This window comes from Equus asinus, chromosome 18, assembly GCF_041296235.1.
Source record: "Equus asinus isolate D_3611 breed Donkey chromosome 18, EquAss-T2T_v2, whole genome shotgun sequence".
Classification (NCBI taxonomy): domain Eukaryota; kingdom Metazoa; phylum Chordata; class Mammalia; order Perissodactyla; family Equidae; genus Equus; species Equus asinus.
In genome coordinates this window covers 40,753,771-40,775,082 of record NC_091807.1, presented here as the reverse complement: position 1 = coordinate 40,775,082, position 21,312 = coordinate 40,753,771, and the positions used below count along the sequence as shown (strand labels likewise).

The 21,312-nt window shown below is 53.4% G+C and overlaps 1 protein-coding gene across 3 annotated transcripts in view; it reads right to left on the bottom strand.

The window, feature by feature from the left end:
- ADARB1 (adenosine deaminase RNA specific B1) overlaps nucleotides 1-21,312 on the bottom strand; it is a 144,175-nt gene that overhangs the window by 106,302 nt on the left and 16,561 nt on the right. Inside the window, exon 1 of one of the 3 annotated variants that reach the window (XM_070489014.1) lies at nucleotides 16,395-16,609. The exons of the other annotated variants lie outside the window; for them this stretch is intronic. The gene's annotated coding sequence lies outside the window, so the exon portion shown is untranslated. Of the gene's footprint in view, nucleotides 1-16,394; nucleotides 16,610-21,312 lie in introns of those variants that run through there. 3 annotated transcript variants of the gene reach the window in all.

Below are 21,312 nucleotides of genomic sequence, written 5' to 3'. Positions count from 1 at the left end.
GACCCTTACAACTCACAGTTCATCCTTCATGCCCCCATGAGCCTCTCAGCCTCTGGTCCTGTAACTCTGGGACCACGACCCAGTGTGCCCAGGACATCCAGTTTACCGTGTCATCTCGCAGTAATTACGCATCACAGTGACTCTCCGAAATGTCCCCTTTGGAGCAGTAAATTGCATGGTCCCCTCCTTTAACACAAGCCTGCGACCTCAAACCGGAGGGACGGTCTGCAGAGGCCGGCCAGCTACTCAGCTTTCGCACCTCACACCAGCCAGAACCACCGAGACGAATGTGGGCGACCCACGTCCCCTCGCCCCTCATTTCTGCCCACTGCACTGAGAACAGACCTAGTATCTCACAGAGCAGCTCCTCAGGAGATGACCAGAGAGAGGGCTGGCTGCCCGCGGTCCTGGCCCCCGCCCAGCAGGCCCAGGGAGGGAGAAGAGAAGCTGGGCTGTAAGGAGTCCCAGAGGCACGGAGCAGGAGACGCAGCCAGAAGCCTCGATGCACCTCCAGGGAGCCCGCCGCACACTTATTAAGGTTCTGGAGTATTTACGCCTTTTACACAGCTAAGTAACCAGGCAACTCCAGAGAGGACACTCGAGACAGAACTCAAAAAGGATGAGCCAATTTCTACAGCTTACACGGGAAAAGGTTTGTTTTTTAAAGGAAAGACGCAGGTGTGACACGAGCTGTGGCAGAGAGCACTGTCCCTGTATCCATTTCTTCCCTGTGACAGAGTTGCCACTGGCCCTGTAAAGGGCCCTTCAACAGAGGAAGTCCAAACGGTCCGCAAACACGCAGAAGTGCTCCATCTCACCGGCAATCAGGGACGTCCACCCGCCAGAAGGTACAGATCAGAGAGACGGAAACTAGAAGTCCATACCCAAGGCGGGGTGGAGGGGGTGGGACACCCCAGGGCCGCGGTTCCGTGAGGACCTCGGAAGCCCATACGGACACCTCTGGCCCACCCTAGGAAGGCTTGTGCTTCTTTATCAAAAACTAGGGATCAGAATAGTCAGCAGTCTTACTCATAATCGCAAAAAAAAGCCTAAATAGCCATCATCAGTAGAATGGATAAATACGTGGTGTGGTCAAACAGTGGAATATTATGTACAGCAGTAAAATAAACTCCAACACCATGGGGAGCCTCACATATAACACTGAACAAAAGAAAACAGACACAAAAATGCAATCTGACCGCACACATGTAACGTTAAACAAGCACACAGCGGGCAGGAAGACCTGCAGCCCAGAGCTGTGGGACAGACGCAGGCCGGCCTGCGGGCTCCCACCCTGCGGGAGAGGGAGGCTGCCGGGCGGCTGCGGGGCCCTGCGCTCTGCGTCCTGAGCCGGATGGAAGTTGCCCAAAGTCTGCTTTGCGAGAATTCACTGAGCAGCATGCTCATGCCCTGTGACCTTCCCGTGTGTGCGATGCTTCTCAGCGACAGTTCAAATGCTCATAACCGTTCTAAAAAGTTGGATCCTGAAGAGGCAGGAGCACCGTGACCTCACAGGAGGGTGTAGGAAAGCAGACGAGGGTCTCGAGACGCTAGACGGAGAAGCAGACATCTCAGCACAGTGGACAAGAATCTTCCAGAAGAACAAAAGCTGAGATGCACAGCTCACTTTTATGAAGCAGGATAGGAGTCTCTGTTTTCATAACACTCTCCATGAGATTTGACTTAGTGTGTTTACTACCTCTTTAAAATAACGGCAAAAAATTATCTATTCAAAATAAAACAAACGCTGACAGAAGTGTAACTAGAAATAATAAAGGTACAACAAATGCCAGCAACTCCTTGCCTACAAGGCTTTCCAAAGGGAGGGGTACGTGCTTACACATAGTAGGGTTGTTCCCCAAACTCCTAGGGGTAAGGAGCTTCACCACCAGGAATTAAAACAGATTCCCATCAGTGACAAGTATCAAGTTCAATTCCTGAAGAAAAAAATAAATAAAAACCAAACAGGGAACAAATTCTCCCCACTCTTGCCTCATTTGGCCCTTTCACAACACGGTCCTCACTCGCACCCCGCCCCACGTCCCTCTGTCTTGGAAACCTGCCCGACGGCCCGGGAAACACAACCTTACTTGGGACAGATGTGGACTGCTTTCCAAGCGAGCTGGAAGGGGAATTGATGATTACTGCAGAGAATAAACAGATTAATATTTTAAAGTTTGTTTCATGAATGGAAAATGCTAAGCACGCTACCCTGAGGTCAATCCCCGCACTGTCAGAGGGTTTATTATGGGAAGCGGCTTCTTATCGAGGAAGAAAATTAGGCAGAGAAAAGAATCCCACATTTTCTTCTCAGAATTTGGAAGTGAAAAGGTCAAGTAAAAATAAATACAAAGCAAACTGACTAATTTGAGCCTCTTTTCTCCCTGCGCTAGCTAATAGAGCAGAAAGTTGGAGTTAAAAATAAAACAGGTCTGAGCTTCACGGAGAAAGGCTGGGGGGTAAAAATACACACTCGCATCTGACTTCTCGCTGAAACGTGACCGGCGAGAACCACCACAGACACTCGGCTCCTCTCAGCATCTTTGAAGGCAGAGAAATCGAGAGAGAAACCCCTTACAACGGAGCTAGAAACTCCATGTTGACAAACAACCACATACATGGAACATCTCTTGTAGAATTCCAAAGGAAAATTTCAGGAGTAAATAAGCTATTTTTGCTTAAAACCAGTTTGAGTTGGCTTTTCTATCACCTGTTGCCAAAACCACACTAAGGAAGAGGTACACCAGGACACTCGTCTGAACAGCAAACCTGAAAACAACCAAAGGTGCACCACTAAGCTAAAAATACTAGAGTGCAGCCATTCACTCAACAAATTGTGCGTGGCTTCTCCACGCCAGGAGGATGCCCCAGTCTGGTGGGGGGAAGAGTGAATGATGCTGCTGATGCCATGCCAGGTGGTGGTGACGGTGCCACGTAGAAAACCAACCAGTGCCCAGAGGTGACAAGCAAGGGTGAGTCCTGCACAGCCATGAAAGCAGCTTTCCAAATGGGAAGCCGCTCACGACGTTCAATGAAACAGCTCAGGACAAATCAGTGGGGCTGCATGCTTCACCTGTGTGCACACGCACACACCCACACACGGACATGCATGCACACACGCACGTGTGCACATGCAAACACGTGCATGCACACACACGCACAGGGGAGGCGGCTGTGCAGACTAGTGACTCACACATCAACCCCAGAGCCCAGCGACTGGCCAGGTCCCAGCTCTGCAGCGAGAGCTGTGCCACCCTGGGCAGTTGCTTGCAGTCTCTTTGCCTCAGTTCTCGCCTCTATCAACAGCAGGAGAGCATCAGCGACCCTCACTCCCCGTGGCTGTGCAGAAGTGAACAGAAAACAGGAATAAAGTGGTTGCAGCGACAGCGGCACCCACAACACTCAAATACCAGCCTGCGTGCACGCCTGAATGCGTGTGCACGCGTGAAGGCACCACCCGAGACAGTTACAGACGTTATCTGAGTGATCAGATGACTTCTTTTTTTTTTTTTGTTTCTATTGTCTGAATTTTCTATGACGAAGCATATGATTTTAATAAGAGGAAAAGAGGTGAGAGAAGCAATTCCACGCACAGGAATGGCAGGCGGTACGGAGCAAGTGGGCCGCAGGCACCACTCTGCCCAGGACCTGTGCGCGAAGGCTTCCATCAGCGGCGCCACCACCTTCCTGCTGCCCTCCCCTGTGCTGTCCCATCACAGCCACCTCTTTGGCAACTTTCTTCCTTTTAATTTAAATGTAAATAGCCATGTGTGGCTGGTGGCAGGCTTTAAATGTTACTTTAATTCTTAAAGCACCTCGGGGAGGTGGTGATGGCGTCACAGGAGTAGGGTCTCCAGGCCTCCCGGCTGTGGGGTCACTTCATAAAGAGGTGTTCTCTCTCTGACCTCCACACGGCCCCCCAGATTAAACGAAGGTGAGAGCCTTACACAGAGCAGGAAGATGCAGTCCATGAGAGCACGATACTTCTGATCAGCTTCTGACCGGCTTGTGCCAGCACAGTCTTCAAAGGACAGTGGCTACTCGTGCCTGAGCAGCCCCGCCGTGCAGGCCTAGATGGCCAGACTCAGGGCAGTCCAGCCACAGCATGGCCCAAAGCACCACGGCCATCTCTCCAGGGCAGCCCGGGGCCATGGGGTGAGCGCCACACCAGGGAGCATGACCTCAGACTCACAGGCACCTTCTAAACAGTCTGCTGTCTGTAAGGGACGCGGTGGGGGAAGCATGGAGGCACACGCTCACCCGCCAGGCCCCTACCATATCTAAACCAGGGGCTTGATCTTATGCTCAAGCACAGCCTCCAGGACGGGCCGCAGTCAGCAGAGGAGGGGGCATGTGGCAGTCAGGACACAGGGCTGAGAGGCATGGTACTCGACAGGGAGGAACATGGAACCTGGTACTTTCAGAGCAGCCAGTGAGACAGCAGGCCCCAGGGGTGGCGGGCACTGTCACACGCCCCCACCACTGACAGCCTGGCGTTGTCTCAACACGCAGGATGGCTGCTGTCCCACTGCTGAGGCCTGTGTGAGGCAAAGCCGGCCCCCCACCCAAGTGAGAACCAGGGCCTCGGGAGCACACGGGCAGGACCCACACTGGCCCTCCTGTCCACCCGTCACCCAGAGGGTGAGCAGGTCTGGGCCTGGACGGGGCCTCGGCCCAGGACCTCTGCATTCTGCACCCCCCCACCAAGGCCCAGGAGGGCTGCAGGGGCACCAGCGCTCGTCCATCTCACGGTTCCCTGTGCAGAAGACACTCGGCAGAGGGAAAGACTGTGTGCTCAGGTCCACATCTGGAACCAGAACATTCGTTTCTTACTCAAAATCACAATTCAGCCTTTAACAAAAGCGCAGGAGCAGAGAACAGTCTACTGTCAGCAGAGGGCGTCTGTTGTAAGATGGCGGCCGGAGGGCCAGGCCTGTGGCTCAGGGATGAGCGTGAGGGTTGGCTGGTCTCTATCTCCTCGGCTCCACCTGACTTCTTCAGTTCAAATTCCCGAGAGGGACTCTGGCCGAATGAGGATGACACTCAGCCACACGGGGCGCATCTTGCCACTGAAGGGCAGGCCCTGAGGGTGACCCAGCTCACCAACGGCTCGGCGGGGCCACGGCCACACAGCCTGCACAGACAGCCCTGCCCTCCCACTGGACTCCCTCCTCCACCTTGGACCTCCCAGCCACACAGAGTCTGAAATCCAGGGAACACGGAGCCACCCTAAGAGCAAAGGCAGTAGCAGAAACCTCAGAAGGGAACAACCACCAGGTGTGGGGCTGAGGCGTGGGGTGTGGAGGGAAGGAGAAACAGCGTGGAGTGATCCACAGAGGCCAGCGAGGGGCTCAGAGGGCATCCCAGCAGCTTGTGCACACAGGTCCCCAGACACCCACTAACCCTGCGTGATCGGACCTCCGACCTGAGAAATCCAGGGTGGGGTCGCTGTGTTCATTACAAAGTCTGTTTCACAGCATCGCTGAGGAAGCTCAGAAATCAACATCCATAAACTTCAACACTCCCCGCAGAGCTGGAGAGGCCCCTCCATCATTACTTAACACGTCACTGCCAACCAAGCGTGTGCAGTGGTGACAGCTTTCACAAGAGCTGTGGAGTTTCTGCCAATCTGATGTGCGAGAAATGTCCTCTCTGGGAGGTTGAAGGGCCATTTTTATATATGTGCGTGCGTGTGTGTGTGTGTGTGTGTGTGCATGTTGTCTGTTTTCCTACAGGATTTTGGGTTTTTCCTGCAATTTTTAAAATATTTATGATATGTAGCAAAGATTTTTCTTACAATTCATCTCTCTGTCTTTTGACCTTAATAACAGATCCCCCACTGAGCCATCAGTGAGCTGTCATTTACAAGGGGGTGTCCAATTGTCCCCAGATCACTTATTAAAACGTCCATCAGGACCCAGCAGTTTGAGGTCCCACCTTAACCACAGATGAGATTTCCGTCTGCATTTGGGCTCATGCTGAGCTCCCGAGTGTGCTGGTCAGGCATCCTCACCACACCATGTGCATACAGAGCCTTTGAGATGCTTCCTGGCTGGTGGGCCATTCTTGCCTTGCTAGCCCTTTCTCTTCTGAGCTTTCTAGGTATTCGTGCATGCTTGATGTTCTATGTCAATCTCAGAATCAACAAGTCCAGCCCAAGGGGAAAAAATCAGGCTCGCTGTGCTTGTATTTCTATTGCAATCACATTAAATTTGTAAATTTACATAGAGAGAACTGCCATCTTAATGCAACATCCTAACCAAGAACGAGGCATGTCCTTCCATCTGTTCAAGGCTACTTTTGTGTCTTTCTTGGGCATTTTTAGAATTTTCTTCATCACTTAGGTTTTGAACAGTTCTTACTACATTCATTCCTAAGTACTGTATCTTTATTCTTGCTACTGTACTTGGGGCTGTCTCCTCCATAACATCTTCTAACTGGTTATTTTTGTGTATATGAATGTTATTATTGATGTTTACATATTAATTTTGCATTTCTGCTACCTAGGCAACTTCTCTGATTATTTGAGTTGTTTTCATCACTGATTCTCTGAGGCCGTGCTCCCCCACCTCATGGCTACGGCAGATGGAGACCATCCCACCACCGCAGAGAGTTCCACTGGACAGTACTGCTCCAGAGTTTTCTGGGTAAACCGGAAACAGCTCATTTTACCTCCCCTATTCCAAATTTTATGCCTTCGTTTTCTCTTGTCCTTTTCTCAGCCTGGCTGGTGGGAGCCCTAGGATCCCCTTTCTAATTTTGAAATAAACTGCGCATCTGTGTTTTGTGCGCTGTCTCCCTCCTGGCCTCCCCTGAGGTCCACAAGTCCAGCACCCACTCCTGCTGTTGGGGCGCAGACAGGGTGGGGAAGGACAAACCAGCATCCAAGATTTATTCTGACATATCCATTTCCAACAACACCTTCCTTACCCTCTGGCTCTTGTTTAAACCTTTAATAAGACTTCTTTCACAGAGAAAAACAAAATTTCCATCTAGGACAAACAGAATGACTGACATTTGTGGGTCCTGAAAAAGACGTTTTTAGACTTCTAAATGTTACTTTTTATTAGAATTTGAAATAAATAGAAAACACACTTCTGAATAGTTTGATTTCTTTAGTATTCTAATAATCACTTATCTTACAAACGACATCTTTAGCCAGGTGCAGAGTTTTCATCCACACACGAGTCCTTCATCTTGCTAATCTCTGGTGTGGTGCACCTTCCACGGGAAGGACCCTAACCTGCCACAGACAGCACTAAACACGGTTTGTAAAAGCAAAGTAGGCTAAACTTTTTTTATGTTGCTGGGAAAATTCATTTTTATTAATTTGTTGTTGCGACTAATTCCCAAGTCCCTCACTATTAGGAGAATAAGAGAAAACGAGGACAGCAAATACACCAACGTCTATGGCTCCCCAGTGCTCTCCGCGGGTTCACCATGGAGACACCCCAGGAAACTCAGCTCACGCACGGCAGTGCTCACATCCACACCCCCCTCAGTCTCCAGTTCATGTGGTTAGGACGGCTTTCGACAAATGACGATGAGCACACTTAGAACAATATGTTAGTTGACAGACTATTTGCATTTAATATAGGAGTCCAGGTAAACATTAACCATGACCACAACCCACGCTGGACACAGAGAGCTTTGTCAAATATCTCATCAGGGTTGGACCCTCAGCAGGCATCGAGGCCAAGTGGAGGAGGGAGCGCCCAGGGTTAATGCCTTGTTACAGGGCGCCATTGCAGTACAGACAAAGAAAGGAACTAATACCACGTGGAAAAGAAAGAAACAGCCCCCCCACAGTCACTTTAGGGAACAGAGACAATAGCATCACCAGCAAAACGGACCGAAAAAGCAAAGAAGCCGATTTCAGCCAAAATTCCTAGACACGGGCACACTATAAAAAGAAAACTCCTCCAAGATCAGAAGGCCTGGACAGTGCTGAGTTTCTGAAGACCGGTGAATCACATCCTCAAGTCCCACATTTCCCCACAAGCCACGTACGTTTTCATAAAGGAGGCCAGTTCTTGAAACATACCCACTTACGTATACTCATATGAAGTGAGTTGAATAGCATAGGAACAGCACTGCGCTGGCACGCTTTTATCTGCACAATGTTCAAAATAAGTCAATACTTCCTTAGGGCTCTTATGGGGTGTCTCATTTAAAACATAATCCATTGATCGTGATCTGAGAACCGCTGAGGCTGCAAGGGAGCAGATGAGTGGCCAGTCAGGAGCAGCTGAAGAAAGCAGAGAAACCAGACCTTCCATCTCTTTTACCATACTTAAAAGGCCAAAATGAAACCACATGCTCCTCTAAAAAATCACAAATGACACAGTCGAATATTAAAAATGCAAAGGATCTGGCCTGGCCCTGTGGTCGAGTGGTTAAAGTTCCGCGCACTCAGCTTTGGCAGCCTGGGTTTGTGGGTTCAGATCCCAGGGGCAGACCTACTCTGCTCACCAGCCAGCAATGTCCCACATACAAAAAAACAGAGGAAGACTGGCTCAGATGTTAGCTCAGGGCTAATCTTCCTTAGCAAAAAAAAAAAAAAAAAAATTAAATAATAAAATAAAAATGCAAAGGATGCATCTAAAACATAACAGAAAAATCTCTTCGGAAGTAAACCCCACAACTGCACATCACCTCACTTCATCTTCACACTAACACCTCCAGTCCTGGTCAGCCCCCACCCTCCCTCATGTCTCCAAGTGGTAGTCGGGCCGGTCCCCACCCTGACCCCAGCTGTGCCTCCACTGCTCCAATCTTTCCTCTTCTCTCTGAAATCTCTCTCCACCCCAGGGGCCCTGAGGCAAATGGGTACAGCGGGCACCTCTCCTTGGCCCTGCTCCCTTGTGCCCGAGCTGCACAAGGCGACTCCAGAACCCAGCTTACAACACCTGCACGGCACCAACTCTCCACCACCATACTCACACACGTGTATCCCATTAAACCCAAACCAAATGCATCCCCAGCGCCACCTCCTCTTGGCTGGATGCAAAGATGCCAAGGTCTCCGGCACAGGAGACGGGTGAGAGGGGAAGCGAGAGGAAGGAGCCGGCACAGCCCTGAACAACTGATGTTAAAGACCTCACTGTGGAAAAATGTCTAAATGCTGTCACCTGGTGAAGACAGTGCCCAGCAGGGACTCCTGCAGGTGAAGCTCCTAGAGACCCAAGTCATTAAGACCCCCACCTCGCCCAGGAGCTCTCACTGGCAACATGACCCTTTCCTGCTGAGCGACTTTGTGCTGGCAAAACCACAGGACCTGCTGTTTAGGGTAACAAAGCAAGCTGATGAATGACCCAGGAAACCAGAGGGACAATGAACACGAAAGTCAGATGATACTTACTGAGGGCAGAGGGTGAGGACACAAAAGGAGCTTCTACAGCATCACTAGCGTTTTAAAAACACTATGTTTTTAAATAGACTCTGTTTTTCAGAACCATTTTAAAGAAAAACTGAGATGACAGTACAGATTTTCCACACATCCACACCTAGTTCCCCCATTATTAACATCCTACATTAGTAGGGTACACTTGTTACAATTAACGAAGCAACGTTAACGCATTATTATTAACTAAACTAGTAAGCTATGTTTTATTCAGATTTCCTTGGTTTTTCCTAATGTCCTTTTCTGTCGGGGACTCCATGCAGGACTTTACATGACATTCAGTCATCACGTCCCCTCAGCTCACCTCTGGGCTGTGACAGTGTCTCAGACTTTTCTTGCTTTTGATGACCGTGACAGTTTTGAGGAGCACTAGTCAGGCATTTTTGGGGTGCCCCTCAATTAGGATTTGTATGATGGTTTCTCCTGGTGGGACTGGGGTCGTGGGTGGTGGGAGGAAGACCACAGAGGTGAGGTGCCCTCTCACCACCTCACACCCAGGGGGCGTGCTGTCCACGTGGCCTGTCACCGTGGGTGTGGGCGTGACCCTTGGCAGAGGGGCGTCTGTCAGGTGTCTCCACTCGACATCCCTCGGTCCCCCCACTGTCCTCTGTGGGAGGAGGCGCCTGCACAGCCCACCCCTAGGGAGAGGGCAGGCGGGCTCCCTCCCTGAGGACGGAGGAGCCACGTAAGCCATCTGCACCCTCCTCAGAGATGGACTCTTCCCCCGTTTACTCACCAGTCATTACGTCAGCCAGACTCCTGGACATTCTCTCACCCTTAGGGCCATAACCCAGCACGACGTTACTCTGGTGCTGAAACTGCTCCGGCTCCGGCCCCTGGGACCTCTCGGGGCGGCTCCTGGGTCCCTCTGATGCACCTCACCCATGGAGGCGGTTTGAGCACCTCCTTCCTTCCTGGCACAACCAGGTGCTCAGGCTCAGCTCGGCTCATCCTCACCATCCAGGCTCATCGTGGGCATTTCCTGGCGGGTCCTGGAAAAACGCCTCACTCTTTATTTTTTATGTGTTCCTATATGGAGCATGCAGTTACACGTTTGAAAAATATACTTGTGGTAGACAGCTAGTTTTGCCTACCCTGAATCCACCCTCCTCCTTCTGCTAACAGCACCCCAAATCTGTTTCGAGGAGATGGACTTGTCCCATTGGGTACTGACTGGGTGGTCCTGTGGGAAGAGCTGCCTGCAGGGAGCCGGATGGGGGTTGGGGGAGGAAGCCCAAACTCTTCATCTTAAACTGCTGGCACAATAATTTCCAAGGATATGTGTTACTTCCATAATTTAAAAATATGTAAAATGTTTCAAACCCTCATGTTGATAACAAGTAGAGACCAAGTCCGAGGAAGAAAAATAACACGAACACAACTCCGACTTAGAATAAAAATAAACACGAAGCCGGCTTGGGAAGAAACACGTCTGTAAAGGTATGGACACTATATGACTACTCATCTGCCCTCATACAACTCTAAGTTGCTCTTTTTTCCCATTGAATAATCAGGAAAGACTCCGGTTTGCTAACATAACAGGCATTCAAAATATTCAAGTGTTTGCGTATTGGGCATGCAGTCTTTGGAAATTTTCACACACGTTCTGCTTGGGGAGAAAACTTCCAGAGCTCTGGAGATGGAGAAGTTCATGATAACTTCCAAAAGCAAAAGGGTCCCCGATTTACTTGAGAAAAATGCTTTCCTTTACACCCCAGCCCAGGAAGTAAATGTTACATGTCCGCATAACCTTGGAGAAGCATTAACCAAAAAACGGTTCAGTTCCGTCACAGGAATACTTCAGAAAAAAGTATCACAATCCATCACAGGTACACTTCAGAAAAAGGTATCATAATTTCAAGGTTTTTAAAATAAAAACCATGTCATAAAATTGTCCCATTCGCAGCAACATGGGTGGACCTTGAGGGTATGATGCTGAGCGAAATAAGCCAGGCAGAGAGAGACAAACACAGATGCTTTCACTCAAATGTGGAAGATAAGCAAACACAGGGACAAAGAGAACAATTTAGTGGTTACGAGGGGGAGGGGGGTGGGGGGTGGGCACAACAGTTGAAGGGGCGCATTTATATGGGGACTGAAATTTCACAATGTTATAAACCATTGTGACCTCCGTGTCACACTTCAGGAGGTGAGGTTTTCCGATGTCCCCTAAAACAACAACCTGCGCACCTGCGGGCGGGCGCGGAGTCCCAGGGAGCGACGTGGAGCCGCGGGCGGCGCGCGGGGCGCAGCGCGGACAGGTGCGCACGGCCAGCTCCGGGGCGCGGGGTTCGGGGCGGCCCCCGACCGTTAACAGCCGCCGGCGGGGGTCAGCGGGGCGGAGCCGCCCGGACGTCTCCAGACAGGACCCCGAGAGGACTCCGCAGGGCAGGCTCGCCAGACGCCGGCCCCCAGGAGGGACGCGCCCGAGCGCACAGCCATGGCGGCCCGAGCCGCGCCGGCGCTGCTGCTGCTGCTGCCCCTGCTCCTGCCCCTGCTCCTGCCCGCGCAGACCCGCACGGAGCCCGCGGACTCGGCGCCCACGGCCACGCCGCCCACCCCGGCCCCGGGAGGGAGCTCGTCGGCGAGCCGGCCCCCGCCCGGCACCGAGCTCAAAGGCCGCAGCCCGCGCCCCGCGCCCGGCCCGCTCGCCCCGCTGGCCCCGCTCGCCCCGCTCGCTCTGAGGCTGGGCCTCGGGTAGGAGCGCCCGCCGCACGTCCCGGCCTGCCCAGCGTGGACACAGCGCGCGGCGGCTCGCCAGCCTCCACTCCTGGACTTCACTGATGGAAACGGATCCAGAAAACCGAGAATCCCACCGCGACTGGTTTGCAGCACGTGGATGCGAAGGTCACACACTTCCTGCGATTCCACAAACAGACTGAAAGATGAGCCATCACAACGAGTTCAAGATGGGGCTTCCGAACTTTGGGTACCCACAACCCTACCCTGGGAATCAAAAGATACTTCATCTCTACTTTGGTTCATTAAATTTTTAAAGTCTAAAAGTAACTGGGTGGTGTGCTGAGTGTCCCTCTGTTTTGTGGGCAGTGGGCAGCAGCCCGGCCTCCCACCAGCCCCAGCTCGTCAGGCTGGCAGTTCTCCTGGGAGCTGGTGGCTGCATTTGACTTGGGGACAGAAGTGACAGGGGCCAGCGCCGTGATGGCTCATCCCCAGACCCAGGTCCAGTGAGTACACGCAGCTGTGTGCTCCCCTTTCCTCACACGCTCCTCAACACGGGAGATTACACTCCAAAGAGTCTAAGACCTTCAAATGCTGTTTTATTTCTGCATATGTCGAATAGTTTTTACAATTTAAAGGTAACTTTTTTAAACGTTTTTAAATCTTGAACATAAGATTTGGGGAAAAAGGTTAATCAAGTATTTGGAAAGGGGAGATGAGCAGCTCACTTGAATTAAGTTCACACAAGCTTTATGCTATTTTTATTCAAGTGTTTTCACCTTTAAAAATCCACATTTGGACGACTTCCTATCCATGTTTGTAGACAGTACCCGGGACGAAGCCTAAAGTAGCTTCTGGAAGGTAAATCTAACACAAGCAACAGCACACTGACATGCTCTCTGAAGTCAGGCTCACAGTCACACGAGGACGCCCCAGTGTTGAGCAGGCTTCGGGGCCTCGTAACCAGACACGCCAGCCTCAGAGAACATTCCAGAAACACCAGATCTGATCCTGAGAACCAGAACGGCGTGTGTGAACACACACCGAGCGTGTTCTGGGCTGTACACTGTGTTAGTCATTATGCTTCTATTTACATAAGATGAGACAGTGCTGATTTGCACTGAACATAAATGGCAAATTATTTCTTTAAAGGCTCACAGAGCAATCTAAAGAAAAAAAATCCTAATTTAACAGCTAGGTTTTACTCTATGCGTTAAAGGATGACCCACCGTAGCTTTATTTGACATAAAATAATAATGAAAATGCTGCTCTCCCACTAGAAATTAGCCTTTCTTGGTCTAATTTCTACCACCCATCTCTCAAGGAGCAACGTTGAATTAATGACCCTTAAGAGAAGACACCTAATTCCTGTTAGATGCTCCAAGGCTTAGCTTCAATCGCAAGCATCTCGCAGATTTCACCGCTAAAGCTTGAGAAGCGTTTCCGCCTCCCCCGCCCGCTGGTGCAGTGACACAAGTGTTTGTCTTGTTGGCTGCAGCTACGTCCCCATATTGGGGATCAACCATTTCCGCTCTACAGGGAAGACGCCCCGTCTGGCCCATCAGCCTGAAATACTGAGAATCCCCTAGCTGTGCCTCCACTTGCAAGGCAAGGGGACCAGCCCCTGCCTTCCTGAGCACGCCCCTTCACGAGCCCTGCCAGGCGCCAGGCCAGCTCTCACCCAGCACTTGCCGTCCACAGACGTTGTCACAGACGCTTCCCATCATCATTCAGTCTCATGGTAGTAGGATATCAGCATCCTTATTTTTCAGATGGGGAAACTGAGGCCCAGAAGGTTAAATAACACATCAAGTTCACACAGCTCGTAAGAGGCAGGGTCAGGATGACTCAAACCCAACAGTCTGGTTCTGGAAACCAGACAAATCATGTCCCTCAGCTGCCTCTCAAATGAAAACTGGAGGACACCTCCACAGACAGGCAGGTCAGGACCATCACAGAGACAGGGCAGTCACCTGATGGAGAGCAGCAGAGGGAAGGCCAAGAGGTGGGAACAAGAGAAGCACGTGTCAGAGCTGAGGGTGGGGCTGGACCCAAGCAGACAGGAGAGTGGTCAGAGGGAAGAGGCAGTGGGCCTGGGGCAGACAAGGGGAGAGTGGTCAGAGGGAGGAGGCAGTGGGCCTGGGGCAGACAAGGGGAGAGTGGTCAGAGGGAGGAGGCAGTGGGCCTGGGGCAGACAGGGACAGAGTGGTCAGAGGGAGGAGGCAGTGGGCCTGGGGCAGACAGGGACAGAGTGGTCAGAGGGAGGAGGCAGTGGGCCTGGGGCAGATAAGGGGAGAGTGGTCAGAGGGAGGAGGCAGTGGGCCTGGGGCAGACAGGGACAGAGTGAGCAGAGGGAGGAGGCAGTGGGCCTGGGGCAGACAGGGACAGAGTGAGCAGAGGGAGACTGGAGACAGGTGGCAGCCAGGTCAGCCAGGGCGTTGGTGGCTAAGAAGTAAGTTACAGCTTTACTGCAGACACAAAAGTAGGCCACCAAGCCCAGGGGTAAGATAACGAGCTCTGGCCGCTGTGTGGGGGGCACTGAGATCACTAGGGGAGATCAGGGCCCAGTTAGGAGGCTCCTGTCAAAGCCAAAGGAGAGACGGTGGTGGCCTGAGGCCGCTGGACAGGAGGCCACATGGAGAAGCAGCATCCTGGGCGGAGGATCGACGCAGGGACAGCAGGCCCAAACTGTGCTGGGGATCGGATGTGACAGCGAGGGGTCAGGAGGACTGCCAGGTTTCTAGCAACTGGGGGGTGTCGGTGACATTCACCTTGAGGAAAAGGGTAGGGAATTCAGGAAAAGGACATGGCCGGTTTTGGAGCCTGTGAGATGCCATCCTGGAGAGGGAGGGGCGCCACGCCACCTGGCAGCCCGGGGCCCAGGCCCCACAGGGAGCTGAGACGGAAAAGCGAAGCGAGTGACCAGCCCAGCTGCCTACACGTCCACATCGGCACGTCCAAGACAGGCCTGTCTGCGCCGCCTCTGTGCACCTGCCACCAAAGCCAGTCCCCTGCAAGCTCCGCCGGGCAAAGGCTCCACCTTCCATCCCGCTGCGCCCACCAAACCCCTGCACCACCCCAAACACATGCGCCCTGATCCTGCTCTAACCCATCACCGTTCGCCTGACAGCGGGCTCCCCGCCCCCACTCGCACCTGTTCTCCAGCCGGCACCACAGAGGAACTTCCAAACCACAACTCTGGGGTCAGACCCCCACCCGCTGGCCGTCCCATTCCCAGGATAGGACTCAATTACCTGCCGGGCTCACAGGCCCTTCTCTGGCTCCCCCACCTGCATACTAGACCGCTAGCCAAGCTCAGAAGTTTGCCCTAGCTCTCCCAGCAAAGCGCTGCTCTTTTGTTCTCAGTCAACAAAAGAAGGTATTGTGAGCACCTCCCAGTGGAAAATACTCCGTAAGGGGTGAAGGGGCCCGCACCCCACTCTTCCTGACCCCCAGGCACTGCTGAGAAGGTGGGGAAACCCCTACCCACAGCTAGCTCGCTGCCAAGAACTCTGGGGAAAGAGGGGAACGTGGAGAGACCGCCACGTGGGAGCACCACGGAGGAGCGAGGCTCCTCCCAGACCCCGGACGGGTCTCCGCAGGCTTGCCCAGCTCTCACGGTCTGCTCTGGGTATGACCCTGGGTGGGGTTTCTCTCCAGTGTAATCGACGTCAGAAGCCATGAAAGCGGCTGCAAGGAAGTGGGTGACTACATCTGCAGTTCTTTCCGGAGGCTGGCTCACCAGAAGGAACTCCCGGGGGCCGTGCACGGAGCGCCAGCGCTCCACTGCCTCTGGGGGGGGTTGGTGAGGATGCCGTGGCAGCCACCCCTGGGGCAGAGATGGGCGGGCCCGCATTCCTGATGCAGCCCAGCCCTTAGACTGCCCTGCTCCTGAGGTCCTCCAAGAGATACAGCAAAACCCACCAGGGGTGGTGGGAAGGTGAGGGGGGCACACATTCCTGCTCCTCTCGTGCCCTGGAGAGAATCCAGCTCATTCACTCTTCCCTTCAGAGGGGGCTTGGGTCAGTTACTGATGCATCTGGAGGAAGGCCCGGCCTGCCTCTCCAGCCTCTGCTCGCTCCTCACCCTTGGCGCGCGCTGGGCCCACCCACAGCACCGTGCACTCAGGTCACTGAATGGAAGGGGCTTGTCCCAGCTGAGGGCACCCCGCACTTGTCCCCAGCCATGCTGGTCACCAGGTGGGTAAAGCTGTCTAACCTGAGATAAAAGATGAGCAAGCCCACCTGGCCACAGACACTCCATTCTCCAATGGTCTTACATAACACAGAGCGTGCATCTGGTTTCCACTCACCTGTCTGAGGGGTGTGTTCACTCCCAACTGGTCCAGAGCTTGAGACGGTAAGAAATGGGTGCTAAACACAGAACCCCAACACTGTCAAAGCCTGCGGCAGCCTGGCACCAGGGCTCCTGCTGACATGGCCGTGGGGGCCCGACTTGGCCACTGCCCACAATCCATTTCACCCCTGCCTCACAGAGCACACACTCTGCCCCAGGCGTCCCGGGGACCAGAGGCGGTGTGGACACTCCCCCGGCCCAGGAGACGGAAGCTGGGGTTTCCTGAAGTGCCTTCCTGGTGGAGACAACGCCCCTTCCTGCTTCCCCTCCTTTCTGCTGGAGTCAGAACAGCCACCATGAGACCCGAGGAGCCCAGCACGAGGATGACACAGCAGAGTGCAGAGACGAAAGGGTGCAGCACCACAGCCCCGGCCCCAGACCGCCCACCTCTCGGTGCAAGGGGCCAAGGAGGTGACAGCCACACCAGCCTGTTCTCTGCTACATGCTGCCAGACCAGCCTGACCCAGAGAAGGCCTGAGCACAGGGACTGTGAACGGCCCGCCACAGACCTGGAGCCGCCGCCGTGAGCAGGGCCAGGGCAGAGGCACAGACACCACACATGCAGACAGACAAACAGGGCCATCTCGAGTGCCCACAGAACAGGGGCACGTGGACAAGAACGACACGGGGGGAGCCCAGGGAGAGACAGCCTCCCCAGGCAGACGGCATTTGAGCTGATGGCTCAACAACGAGCAGGCGGCAGCCTTATGAACACCTGGAGGACATCCATCCCCACGGGAGGAAGAGACGCTCGGGCCGTGAGGTGGGGCCGGGTTAGTACAGAGCAGCGAACACGGAGAACAGAGAGAAACAGCCAAGGAGTAGCCTGTGAGCGTTCTCCCAGGGGGAACTCACTGCCCCCTGTGATGGGAAGTCACTGGAAGGGGTCCAGCAGGGGCTGCCTGATGGGATGTGCCCCTAGCAAGACGCCCGCAGGGACTATATGCAGGCGGGCTGCACGGGAGCAAGTCTGGACCCAGAAAGGCCAATGAGGAGCTCCGTGGCTTAGAGTGGGGTCCTAGAGGGAAAAGAGGAAACAGGTGTGGGAGGAGGAGCTGGCAGGCCTCACGGAGACGCTGGAGAGAGGGTGACAGGAGGAATGAGAATGGCGGCAGGCCACTCCAGGAGGCAGGGACAGCCACAGGATGGCGGGGGACAGCGAATGCAGCTTCGGGCAGATGCGTCCTGCAACACCTCCAGAGCTGAGGGCAGGGGCTGGGGCTGAGGAGGAGCTGCTGAGAGGCATCGGCACCCAGAGCGGGCTGGAGCCTGGCCCTCGGGCTGAAGGCAGGCGGGGTGGGGAGGAGGCGGAAATCGGGTTGGCAGGCTCAGTTCTGTCAGACGCTGCTCAGGGCTGAGCAAGACGGGGACAAGACAGTGGCCACTGCCCTTGACAAAGACAGATCACTAGTGTCACCTGGAAGAGCCATTTCAGAGGGACGGTGGGGCCGAAACCCGACCAGAACAGCTGAGGAGGTGGTGACAGTGGGGACAGGAGTCCAAGCTGGGAGACTGCAGGGCACCACCCGCCTTCTCATGGACCGTGCTGCCACCCCAGGTCAAGGTCCGGGGTCAGCTCCGGGAGTCCTCATTCTCCATGAGTGTACGTGATCACTGATACACATAGGTCTGTGCCAGCAGGCACTTCCAGGACAGCAAGGTCCATTCTCACCTGCTTTCACCCTCTCCCCACCCAGTGCCTGTCCCAGAGCCCCACATGCACTGGACACTCAGGAGACCAGCTGGGAGGGAGGGAGGCAAGCAGAGCAGTGTGAACAGGAGGCCCACCAGGAGGGCATCCCTAGGGCCCCGTGAGTTCCCATGGGCACAGGGCGGAGACGGGGCCCACAGATGGGGAGCCGAGACGTGAACAGACAGGAGCACCCGGGTGCTGCTCCTCTGTGCACAGAGGGCGTGTCCCGACAGGCGACTGCACCAACACCCAGGCAGCAATGCGTGGGCCTGATGGTGGTGGGGCCAAAACATCAAAAACACATTTTCCCCCAAATCCCTATATTCAAAATGCTTCTGGAGGTTTCTCAACAAATCATTTGATGTGATTTATTTCTCAAAAGACCCTCACTTTTTAAACACAAAATCACCGGAAACCCATCTTATGAAAGAGAACATTTTCCATTAATTAACATCAAGAAACCAACTCTAGAAATTCTAGGAAGAAACAGGTTACAATCACGTAGAGCCATACAAATAACCAGATGAGTCACGAGTTGAGAAGATGACTAACAAATCACCAGTAAAAATGAATGCCCTTCGGGAAGTTACTGAATTCGATTTTATCAAGCATTTTCTGGGCGCCCACAGAGCTGCAGCTATGCAGGGACACGAAGCCCAATGCTAAGGTGCCTGTAACAGGGCAAATAAGAGACATGTGCCCACAACTAGAGCCAGGAGGACACACAGCAATTAAGTCCTGGACTGTAATTTTAAAATCCAGGAGGCCTTGCGAGGCAGCAGCCTCCCCCTGGGCTTCCTTGCCCCATCCGAGTCCTTGGGGCTGCAGCAGACCCGTCCCACCACACCCCCATGTCCAGCCTGTACCTCCTCCAGGCCCCACCTACGAGGGCCTCTTCCCAAGAGAAGAGCGCAGTGAAGGATGTGAGTCAAGGTTCTCCCAGACACCGCTGTTACGCACAAGAACAGACTCCAGCCATGGATCAAGAACACCCTGAACCCTCGCACGCAGGACAGGACCCAGCTCCAGAACTGCAGAGGAAAATGCAAGAGGCAGCAGGGAAACGCCAGAAACAGCAGCAGTGTGGCTCTGAGGGCTCAGCACCCACAGCGGCGCGCCTCTCTCTTCCGGTCGCCAGGGATGTCCGAGGGGGGCTTCTGGAAAGCTGCCAAGGGCAGTGGGCAGCAGACCTGCAAGAGCCAGAGCTGGTGCACGGGGCCTGGAGCCGCCACAGGGCTCCTGCAGCCCAGCTCCAGCTCCAGCCCCACTCTCCCACCAGAGGCTCAGAGCCGCCTCAGAAGTGCTGCGGAGAGCCAGGAGGAGCCCAGCAGCCGCTCAGCACCTCAGTGCCCCCCCAGCCGTGGCCCACGCCAGGTTCCTGAGTGGCCCGAGCCCCATGAAGGTGGGTGTGCGGCCCCCGCAGTGTGGCAGTGGCCACACTGCTTCCTTCCCTGAGACGTAGCTCATCTCAGAGCCTTGATTCCCTGGTTTTCATTGTGCCTGCTGTGTACATATGGGGGTCGGTGGGGGCGGGAACGTGAGACTCAGCAAAAGGGCTTCCACAGCTTGTAACGGCGCACCTTGTCAGCCCTAGAAAACGGGATGAAGATTTCCTCCTCAGCCTCAGAAAATGAGATGTGACGCTAGTTCTGGTGTCCTTAGGATCTATCTTCAACAGAAAGAAGTAAAAAATACAAACACTCGTGAGAATAAGTTAATCCTGTTTTATAGGACTGGGAGGGTGTACTTATTAAAACACTTTTTAAAATAATTATTCAGGTCAAGAGCTACATTTAAGCTCGTAAGAGTTCACGGACTTCCTCCACCTCATCTGCTCTGTGTTTCGGGACAATCCCTAATTTGTCCATTATTTTAATATCTACAGGAAGATGTCTTTCCTATTTTGTCATACCATTAGTATCAGTCTGACTTAAAAACTTAAGTACAGAGAAAGAAGATATATCCATTTTTTTTTAAATCCAATAGGAACACAACAATGGAAAAATTACTTTTAACGAGGGCTCCTGAATTCTGATCCTAACCTTTAAAAGTAATCTATGAGGAGTCACCTCTCAGATTAAGACTTGATCCCCATAACCCTTACTTCCAAAGATGAGGTTCCAAGGTGTAACAAAAAAAACAGAGAATATGTATTCCCATGAAAACTGTCTTCTTTGATGTCCGTTTTTTAAATCTCTCTCTTCAGCCGGCTACAATGTGGTCAAAGGAGTAAGGAGGGCCCGCTCCATCATTCATTCCTGAGAGGTCAGAGAGAGACACAGTCACCTGACAAACAGAAGGGCCTGAGTGAGGTTTCTCTCCATCCTCGACAGAGAGGCCGGCAGGTGGAGAAAGTTGTCGAGCAGGATCGGGGTAAGCAAAGGGAAGCTGTTGCTGGCTTTGGATCACAGCTGAGAACCAGGCCCAGCAGCAGAGTGACCTGTCCTTCCAGAAGATCCCTCTCTGCAGATGGGATGCTGGAGGGCCGAGAGCCAAGAGCCACCCAGACTATTCACACTTCTGTTCCTCAACACCCTCCCGGACGGATGAAGAAAGTTGATCTCTAAGGTCTCTTAAATTGTCTGAATAAATAAATAGAACTATTTTCTCCTATCAAAATAAAATACTGACTTTTAAAGGAAAGACAAATTAATTTTGCAAAGGATTAAAAAAGCAGAATCCGAGTCAGACCTGCAGGAAGACGAGCAGGGGGTTGTCTGAGGTCCACCAGCCTGCATGCACGTTTCCTAGCCCACCCACCACAATGGCCAGACAGGACCGTGGTCCTCCCGCTCCTCCTCCCTCAGGGAGACCCGCCACTCCCCCTGGACCGTGGCCACAGGAGAATGGACCTGAGCGCCCACCTCCTCCACGCCAGCTGATCCCGAAGCATGCAGCAAATGCGTAGCAATACTGTGGGTGCTTGGGGACCAGGCTCCCACCACCCCTCGGAGCCAGCAAGCTGCCAAAAGGCACAGCCCCACATACCCTAAGGCCCTCAGGAGCTGGACAGGGGCCACACTGGTGAACAAACCCTGCCGACAGCCAGGACTGCAGCAGAAGACTGCAGGCTCGTCCACGGCTCCCCCCAGACGACAGCCCACATATCACAGGGCTGTCGCTGCACCCAACGTCTCCAACTGCTCTACTGTCACAGCCCTTTCAAAACATTAACCTTTCC